The 10,711-nt window shown below is 38.5% G+C and overlaps 1 non-coding gene across 1 annotated transcript; it reads right to left on the reverse strand.

Moving 5' to 3' along the window:
• Window positions 1-4,276: 4,276 nt before the first annotated feature.
• LOC121204389 (small nucleolar RNA R71) lies at window positions 4,277-4,382 on the reverse strand. Its single transcript, XR_005899314.1, has one exon. It is a non-coding gene; the product is annotated as a small nucleolar RNA R71 (small nucleolar RNA).
• Window positions 4,383-10,711: the final 6,329 nt, after the last annotated feature.

Raw genomic sequence — 10,711 nt, forward strand, 5'->3', positions numbered from 1 at the left:
CCTATGTTATTTTGTGTTTAAGTTCGGTAATGCCTCGAACCCTGTTTTGGCGTCGGATATGGGTAAGTGGTGTTACAGCGTGTGTCTAGGCTGTGTGTGGCCATGTTAGTGCAAGGTTCACACGGGCATGTGTCTAGGCCGTGTAACTTACTATTTGTGGCTTAGGACCATACGGGTAAGCACATGGGCGTGTGCCCAGGCCGTGTGAGTCACAGGGGCAAGGACACGGTGGTGTGTCCAAGCTGTGTAACTCTCTGTTTACATGTTAGAACTACACAATTAGAGGGCATGGGCGTGTGCCCAGGTCGTGTTAGCCACATGGGTAAGGACATGGTTGTGTGTCCAGGCCGTGTGGCATTGTAAAAGAGACTCGAAACCCATTTTTCCAGCCGTGAATATGGTCTATGACTAATAATCATTTCCCATTATATGAATGATCTGAACTTGATTGAGTGAGAACTCTCTGATACTCTGTAACTGACACATGAATGTTATAACTGTAAGTGCATTGTGAATATTTGTATTCTGCATATGCATGGGTTGGGATGTTGTGAAGAAGGAAGTAACCTACTCTGAATTAGTGGGTAAGCCACTATGTAAATAGTTTCGATTCTGGTGCTTTGCCGCAATATGATCCAACAACTAAGCTGTGTTACTGTAAATGTGTCAAATAGACACTTCGTGGTGTGTAGGGATGGATGGGCATTGAATGTCCTTAATGGTGTGTTGGGATGGTTGAAGATGGTGTGTAGCGGATGGGGTTTAGGAATATCTACATCTGCATCTGATCTGCGATATATATATGAAATTGCATATATATAAATATCTGTATACAACTGATCTCTTATGAAACTTAATTGTAAATAGTCCTGTACCGAACCTAATCTCTAAATATGAACTACTTTATGAATGCATACTAATTGGATAACTTAAACTTTTGTTACGCACTGAGTTCACAACTCATTTTGTTTTTGGTTAGATTTCAGGTGATCCCCAATCTTGAACGGGTCAGCACAGCGGATGCTCGGTCAAGCATTTATATTTTTTAAGTAGTGTGTTAGGATTTCGATAACTATATTAGGATGAATCTGAAAGATCATATACTTAATTCACTTTATGATGAATGTGTTATGAAGCATGGTTTAACTTTATTATGTTGTTGTGTGACAAATGATAACTGATGAGGTAACTCCTGAAATTTGGGCTGGATGTCCAGGCCAGGTTTAGGGTGTTACATTTAGTGTATCAGAGCAAGGTTTGTCAACACTAGAACTGTGTTTGGACTCATAATGTGTGAGAAAAGTAACTTAGTGATAATTAGTATCTGAACTAATATAGAAATACTAAAACTCTAGTGAACAATCGAGCCTGCGACGCTGACTCTGTAAGTATTTCTATTCTGTTATAAAGATTATGACCCTTAAACTGTTGTATGTAAAATGTTTTGGTGTGAACTACTGAAATTATTTTGCTGGATGTTTGAACTGATTTGTGTACTCTGATATTGTAGCTAGATTACCTTTATGAGTTCGCGCAGTAGTCGTGGACGTGGTCTGTGGGGGCGTCTAGGACGCCGAGGGGGAGCTCGAGCAGAGTCATCCTTTATGGGTAGTCTACCTAATCTGGAGACCAGCGTGACTGTTGGTACTCCCATCGCTGAGATAGAGTCCTAGGCTCCGACAGCTGGGGACGATGCACTGTCTTAGGCTATGATTTGAGAATTAGAAAGGGTTGTAGGGACCTATTCGGGATCGAGGGACCGAGGGTTGGTTACCAAACGAATTCGGTTGAATAGGGCTGAATTATTCAGCGGCGTCTTAGGAGTCGCTCCCACTGTTGCTGAGTATTGGCTCAAGGCTACTGAGCGTATTATGACAGATCTTGACTGTACTTCCACTCATAAATTGAGGGTTGTTGTATCTCTACTTCAGGACGAAGCTTACCAGTGGGGGCTGATAGTTGAATAAGGTACTCAGCCCGAACAGGTGAGCTGGGATTATTTGAAGAACGCCTTTCAGGGTAAGTATGTTGGGGTGAGTTATGTTAAGGCTCGCCGACGTGAGTTTATGAGCCTAGTTCAGGGCAACCAGTCTGTGGCTGAATATGAAGCCAAGTTTCTACAATTGAGTAGATATGCATGGACTTTAGTAGCGTCCGACTACGATAAGTGTGTGCAATCTGATAGATCCTTAGAGGGAGCGGGTTTTTTCTATTCTAGTTGACAAAGTGATAAACTGTAATTTATACATATTTTTATCCTATGTTTAACGCATTTTATGGATGATTTCCCATTAGAGTTGGTGAATTCGATGCTCCTAATGCTTTAATTTCATGTTTTATACCTAGGAGAGCATAGGAAAGCGAAAGGAACGAGAAACGGGACAAAAACTGAGAAATGGGACAAAGTACAAAATCAACACAACCTGGACCTCCTCACACGGGCGAACCACACGGCCGTGTCAATTTCGCAGGCTCAAGCACGGCCTGAAGTAATCACACACGGGCGTGTCACAGGGCGTGTCCCTACTTAGCCCAAGTTGAGTCCAATTCGGAAAAGGCTAATTTTGAGGGCTCTTAGGCATTCCAAAGCCTATAAATACACCCTAGAGGAGGAAGAAAAGGGACACAAAGAATAGGGGGCAAGGAATTACCCCAAGAAAGCCAATTGATCCATCTCAGAAGCCAGATTCATCATCAAGACTGAAGACCTCTCCTCAATTTCCCTTCAAAAGTTTTGGGTTTTTTTTATGTTTTGTATTCTTTATTATTCTGAGATGTTTTCTTATTTATTTATGAACTAAATCCCCAAAATACCTAAGGGGAATGAAACCTGAGACAAATCTTGTTATTATTTTCTGAATCATATGATAAATATTTAACTTGTTCTTAATTATGTGTTCTTAATTCTTGTTTTGATATCCTAGGATACCGATTCAAGATAAGCTCTTATTCAGAAATGGAATAGACCCTGTCTAAGAGTACATTTTTCATAATTAAGTGGAGTTGATTGCGCGCCTAGACATAGGGTGACAAAATTTTTCCGGATTAGGGTGAAACCTAGTAAGGGGATCTATAGATCGAGTTAATGCAACCCTAGAGTGTTAATTAGAGAAAAGTCTCGGTTATTCAATCTAGGGATCAGATGTTATTAGTATTGAATAGGGATAATAACATAATTTAGGGATTTCTACGAAACAAGTTAAATGAATAAATCGCCCGATTCGAAGCCAGAATAACAAATACAGTCTAGGCCGATTTTTCTTTAGGTATTGCCTTTATTCAATTGATTTTCCCAAAAGTAATTTCCCAATTCTATTCTCTGTGAGTTTTTAGTTTAGATAATTAGTTAGTTAAAACAAAAACCTCTTTATTCTTAGGCTAGATAATAAAAAGACAGTCATTACTAGTACTTTTAGTTCCTTTGGGTTCGACAATCTGGTCTTGCTAAAACTATACTACTGTTCGATAGGTACACTTGCCTACATCGCGATAATAGTTATTTTCAAGAATGAGTAATTATAAATATTTAAAACCCATCACAAAATCACGCGATCAAGTTTTTGGCGTTGTTGCTGGGGAACTAAGATATTAGGAACACTCAATTTTTATTACTTTAGCCATTTATTTCTCTTGCAAATTAATTTATTATTATTATTATTTTTTAATTTACTTTTTCTTTCTCTTGACAGGTTTTTATAGTTTATGACTAGAAGAAACCCGTCAGGACCACTACTTTTTGATGAAGAAATCGATCGCACAGTTCTTAAAAACCAAAGAGAAATAAGGCGAAGCTTAAGATACACAGAGAACGAGCAAGAGGATGATACTCAACCCCCAACCGAAGAGATGGTTGAAAACCAAGGCAATCAGCTACCACCTGCAATTGCGGTTAATCAAAATCCTGCTCCACGCACTATGTATGATTATGCTAAACCTTCTTTAACAGGAACTGAATCTAGCATAGTTAGACCTACTGTAGCTGCAAATACTTTTGAACTGAAACCTAACACAATTCAAATGATACAACAGTTTGTTCAATTTGACGGTTTGCAAGATGAAGATCCCAACACTCACTTAGCAAACTTTCTAGAATTCTGCGATACATTTAAAATCAATGGCATTTCTGATGATGCCATACGTCTTTGGTTGTTTCCCTTTTCATTGAGGAATAAAGCTAAACAGTGGTTGAACTCATTACCACAAGGGTCAATTACTACTTGGGAACAAATAACTGAAAAATTTTTACTCAAATACTTTCCGCCGGCTAAAACGGCTAAATTACATAATGATATCTCTTCGTTTGTGCAGATGGACTTAGAAACACTTTACGATGCATGGGAGAGATACAAAGACTTACTGAGAAGGTGCCCTCACCATGGGTTACCGCTTTGGCTTCAGGTTCAAACATTCCATAATGGCCTGAATCCTTCGACTCGACAAATGGTTGATGCAGCTGCTGGCGGAACCATCAACAATAAAACACCTAAAGATGCCTATGAGTTTATAGAGGAGATGTCACTGAATAACTATCAGTGGCAAGTCATGAGGACTAAGCCAACTAAAGTAGCAGGCATTTATAACATCGATTCGGTTACTATGCTGTCAAACCAAGTAGAACTTCTAAATAAAAAGATTGATGGTTTTCTTAGTTCTTCATAGGTTTACCCAGTAATGCAGTGCGGAGCAAGTAGAGGTGGACCAAACCATTTGGAATACCAACTTTATGGCCACAACATGGATAATGAGCAATTAAATTACATGGGTAATAATCCTCGACCTCAAAATAATCCATATAATAACACTTACAATGCAGGTTGGAGGAACCACCCCAATTTCTCGTGGGGCGGTCAAGGAAATCAAAGAACACAACATCCTCCGGGTTTTCAACAACCACCCTACCAACAGGAAAAGAAGCCGAACCTTGAAGAGATGCTCTCAAAGTTTATATCAGTGTCAGAAACCCATTTTTAGAACACCGAGACAGCACTTAAAAATCAACAAGCGTCGATCCAAGGGCTCGAAACTCAAATAGGCCAGCTTTCCAAACTAACCTCTGAATGACCACAAGGTAGCTTGCCAAGTAATATTGAACACAACCCAAGGGAACAGCTCAACGTAATTAACATTCAAGATGAAGAAGGATTTGTTGAGCCTGAGCGAGAACCGAGGCAAAAAACTGTGGCAAGCAAAGGTCAAGGTGAGGTAGATCACAATACAAACAAATCAGTGAACGTCAAATATAAACCTCATGTGCCATACCCCAATGTGGCAAGGAAAGACCGCTCAGATGAACAATTTAGTAAATTCCTTAAACTCTTAAAAAAAGTACACATTAACTTACCGTTTATTGAAGCCCTATCGCAGATGCCGAATGTAATGACATTTTTAAAGGAGCTTTTAGCAAATAAACGGAAGTTTGATGAGGCGTCGCATGTAGAGCTAAACGCAATGTGCTCCGTTATTCTGTAAAATAAGCTACCAAACAAACTAAAAGATCCAGGGAGTTTTACGATTCCTTGCTTAATTGGTAGTTTAGATGTTAATAATGCATTAGCTAATTTAGGGGCTAGTATCAATGTCATGCCTTACAAAATGTTTAAACAATTAGGTCTCGGGAAACCCAAACAGACTAGGATGAGCATTCAATTAGAAAATAAAACTATAAGATTTCCTAGGGGTATTATTGAAGATGTGCTAGTTAAAATTGATAAATTTATATTTCCCGTTGAATTCATTGTTTTAGACATACAGGAGGATAGCAACACTCCTTTAATTCTAGGAAGGCCTTTTTTAGCAACTGCTAAAAAAATTATTGATGTTGGCACAGGTGAGCTCACGCTTCGCGTAGGAGATGAAGCAATCACCCTTCAAGCTCACAATTCTGGCAACACATCGAAAATTGAAGGTGATCATCTAAACCATTCTATTAAAACTGACCATATAATACAACCCACTTTGCAGGAGATAAGTCTGAAGGAAGTACATGAGCCATTCTCGAGCAATAGTAGATGACCTGTTAATGAAGATCGAAGACTACAAATCGAGGAGCTAGATTAATAGCAGACGCATAAACCAAGAACACACGACGAACCGAATCTACGACAGAACGAGCTCAATACCTCTCCAAATCAACTTAAGGTTGGAGATAGAGTCTTCTTAGATGCCGCAGATCCCCACATTGTCGCTACCACACCTAATGACGAAATTCCTCTTACGGTACTCAACATTTTCCCATTCTGTACGGTCGAGGTGAGTCATCACAAGTTCGGCGCTTTTAAGGTAAGCAACACACATTTAAACTCTTATTTTGATGAGATTGATAGCAGGAATGAGGAGTATAAACTACTCAAACCACCATGATCATTCAACGGAGAGATAAGTCGAGCTTAGAATATAAATAAGCGCTTCTCGGGAGGCAACTCGAGCACTAACTGTATTAAATTCTTTAAAATTTAGTATTCGACATCTAACTTACTAACAGAACACTTGAATACAGGTTTTCCACAGAGTCACGGCCAAGCACACGGGCGTGCGTAGGGTCGTGTGAAAACAGGGCAAAGATTTCCCCAAACATGGGTTGCAATGAAATGCCACGACCGTGCGACATGGCCGTGGTCGAATCTTCCAAGTGAACACGGGCGTGCAACACGCCCGTGTCTAGCTCCCGTGGACAACACTATCAAAATAACACGGGTGTGTGCAGAGCTACATGACCATGGGAGAAGTGAATCACATCACACACGATCGTGTAACATGATCTTATAACCACATGGCCTTTACACACGGGCGTGCCAGAAGGCCGTGTGACGACACCTTAATTCACGACGAACACGGCTGAGCTATGACCCACACGGGCGTGTACACTGGTCGTGCCATTTGAGAAATTAGAATAATTCTTTTATTTTATTTTTCTTTCATTAAGTTTTTAAGATTCATTTGTTTTCCTTTTAAACACGGCTTATCTTTGTGACTACTATCAAGATTATTCCCTTCGCTCTCTTTTTATCATTCAGAATCATGCTTGACATCCAGATTTATTTCCAATACTCAATCTCGCCAATCCAAGAATATCATCCATTCTTAATACAGGAAGTTTCACTTCTCCCCCTAACTTATTTTTATACTCTAATATCTATCTTTGTACATTGAGGGCAATGTAGTCTTAAGTGTGGGGGGATATTTATTTTATTATCAGAAAAATCTCTGAATGACTACTTTGTTCTCTTGAAAAGCTCTCATATTATATTTAGGATAAATTTTGATTGATTTATGATTTTTGTTGATATATCTTGAATTAAAACATAGGCATTTATGCATTGATTTTTTAAACTTTAAGACATTAGAGAATCAAGCATGATAAGTTGATTTTTAAGAATTCAAAATCTTAGGTTGTTTCCCCAAAGTTTAGGTATTACTTTGAGTTAGAATTCACAAGTTTTAAACATCAAAAAGCCATAATTTTTGTGAGATTTTTGATCCTTTTGAGCATCTATTGATTCTTTCATGCTCACTTTTATTATTGCTTGGAGTGCGTCAATATTGAATTGTTATTCTAGAACTTTCTTGATTATGCATGTCGAGACCACACCATTTGATTTGATATGTCAAAATGATTAAGGCACTTAGGATTAACCCACTCATGCCATGAAAAGCCTACCTCCACGATTAACCCCTAGTAGACCCCTTTGAACCTAACAAGCTATTTCTTATATTACCCTTAATTTTAACCCTTAACCCATTATTGTTGAAATCCCCTAAATTAATCCCTATTTTTGTTGAGATTTGAGTGGAACAAATTGCTTAGCTATGTCTTGTTCTTAATAGTTAGTCTATGTTATTTTACTTGTTCTTTAGAAAAAATTATTATGTATACACATTAGTAATTCCATATTCTAAAAAGAAGCTTTGCTGTACACAAGTGATGATTAACTCTTTTTCTAGTTAGGCAATTTTCCAATTCAATCTCGATTCTAACCCTTTCTTTTAGCTTGTGACTACACCCCCTAACCAAGCCTCATTACAACCCTTTAAAGACCTTTTGATTGATGTATCATCTTAAATTATAGTGGTGGAGATTTGATTCTCATACAAGCCTATGGTAATGACCTTTCATTATTGACTATTGAGTGCTTCATTTATTGTCCTTAAACACCTCAAGTGATTTGAGTGATTATTTAGTGAGGATGTGAAACTCTGTGATATTCTAAATCGAAGATAATTACTTAGATGAGGGGAGACACCTATGTTTTCAGAATAAAATGCTCAACTTCGAATGTTTGAAACTTTTATGATCTTTTAGATGAATTCTCAATGTATGATTACCTATGGATTAATTTAAGATATTATCGATAGAAATTATAAGTTGAGAAGAATTTATTTTGATTATGAGTTAAGAATTGTGCTTGAGGACAAGCAAATGCTTAAGTGTGGGGGTATTTGATAAACCGTAATTTATACATATTTTTATCCCATGTTTAACGTATTTTATGGATGATTTTCCATTAGAGTTGGTGAATTCGATGCTCCTAATGCTTTAATTTCATGTTTTATACCTAGGAGAGCATAGGAAAGCGAAACGAACGAGAAATGGGCCAAAAATGGAGAAAATGGGCCAAAGTATAAAATCAACACGGCCTGGACCTCTTCACATGGGCGGACCACATGGCCGTGTCAATTTGGCAGGCTCGAGCATGACCTGAAGTAATCGCATACGGGCGTGTCCCTACCGAGCCCAAGTTGAGTCCAAAGCCTATAAATACACCCTAGAGGAGGAAGAAAAGGGACACAGAGAATAAGGGGCAAGGAATTACCCCAAGAAAGTCGATTGATCCATCTCAAAAGCCGGATTCATCATCAAGACTGAAGATCTCTCCTCAATTTCCCTTCAGGAGTTTTGGGTTTTCATATGTTTTGTATTCTTTATTATTCTGAGATGTTTTCTTATTTAGTTATGAAATAAATCCCCTAAATACCTAAGGGGAATGAAACCTGAGACGAATCTTGTTATTATTTTCTGAATCGTATGATAAATATTTAACTTGTTCTTAATTATGTGTTCTTAATTCTTGTTTTGATATCCCAGGATACCGATTCAAGATAAGCTCTTATTCAGAGGAGGAATAGACCCTGTCTAAGAGTACATTTGTCATAATTAAGCGGAGTTGATTGCACGCCTAGACATAGGGTGATAAGATCTTGCCAGATTAGGGTGAAACCTAGTAAGGGGATCTATAGATTGAGTTAATGAAACCCTAGAGTGTTAATTAGAGAAAAGTCTCAGTTATTCAATCTAGGGATTAGACATTATTAGTATTGAATAAGGATAATAATATAATTTAGGGATTCCTACGGAACAAGTTAAATGAATAAATCGTCCGATTCGAAGCCAGATTAACAAGTACAGTCTAGGTGGATTTTTCCTTAGGTATTGCCTTCATTCAATCGATTTTCCGAAAAGCAATTTCCCAATTCTATTCGCTGTGAGTTCTTAGTTTAGATAATTAGTTAATTAAAATAAAAACCTCTTTATTCTTAGGCTAGATAATAAAAAGACAGTCATTACTAGTACTTTTAGTTCCTTTGGGTTCGACAATCCGGTATTGCTAAAACTATACTACTGTTCGATAGGTACACTTGCCTACATCGCGATAATAGTCAGTTTCAAGAATGAGTAATTATAAATATTTAAAACCTATCACGAAATCACGGGATCACAAAGCGAAGATAGTGGAAAAAGTGAATCGCATTGAGTGCAAGCGTTGTGATCGTTAGAAGGATTAGAATAAGGTTAAGCGAGATTGGCATCCCTCTGGTCTAAGTTAACGCCCTAAGAAACGAGCGAGATTTGATAGGCCTCCGAGGGCCGAGACATCAACGGTAGAGACTGAGATTTAGCTTGCAGTGATTGTGGGAAGCGCCATCTAGGCGAGTGTTGGAGGAAATTAGGAGCATGCCTCCATTGCAGTTCAATGGAGTATCAAGTTAGGGATTGCCCCCATCGACCTGATTTAGTGCTAACTGCGGCATAGACTCCAGCTTCGAATTCTGTTCGGTCTCTAAGAGAGGTTTAGCAACCATTTCGAGGTCGTGGTACTAGTAGGGGTGGTAATGGATCTGGGGGAGGACATAGAGCATCGAGTAGAGAAGTAGGTCAGACAGAGGCTTGTCAGTCGACACTGGTTTATGCGGCGAGACGCTGCGAGGAGAGCTATGATGGTGATGTCATTACAGGTACCTTCTTTATTCATTCTGTTTTGTATTATGGTCTCATTAATATTGGCTCTACTCACTCTTATATAGCTAGTGCTATTTCTATAAATTTGGGTTTAAGTGCTGAAAATACTTCTAGAGAGTTTTCTGTGATTAGTCTGTTGGGACAGTCAATCTGAGTTGATAAAGTATACAGGCGGGTACCCCTAGAACTTTAGGGCACGGTATTTCCAGCTAATTTAATGAAAGTTCCCTTTAATGAGTTTGAATTGATTTTGTAAATGGATTGGCTTGTTGAGTATCAGATCAGTCTAAACTATGCAATCAAGAGGGTCACTTTAAGGCCATCTGCGAATGATGAGGTAGTTAAGGTTGGTAAGCGTCGAGATTACCTCTCTAATATAATCTCCACTCTTGTAGCAGATAAGTTAGTCTGAAAAGGGTGCAAGGCATACCTTGCTTACGTATCTACTTCTACTTCTGAAAAGCTTTCAGTGGAAGA

Source organism: Gossypium hirsutum, chromosome A07 (genome assembly GCF_007990345.1).
Source record: "Gossypium hirsutum isolate 1008001.06 chromosome A07, Gossypium_hirsutum_v2.1, whole genome shotgun sequence".
NCBI classification, from domain to species: domain Eukaryota; kingdom Viridiplantae; phylum Streptophyta; class Magnoliopsida; order Malvales; family Malvaceae; genus Gossypium; species Gossypium hirsutum.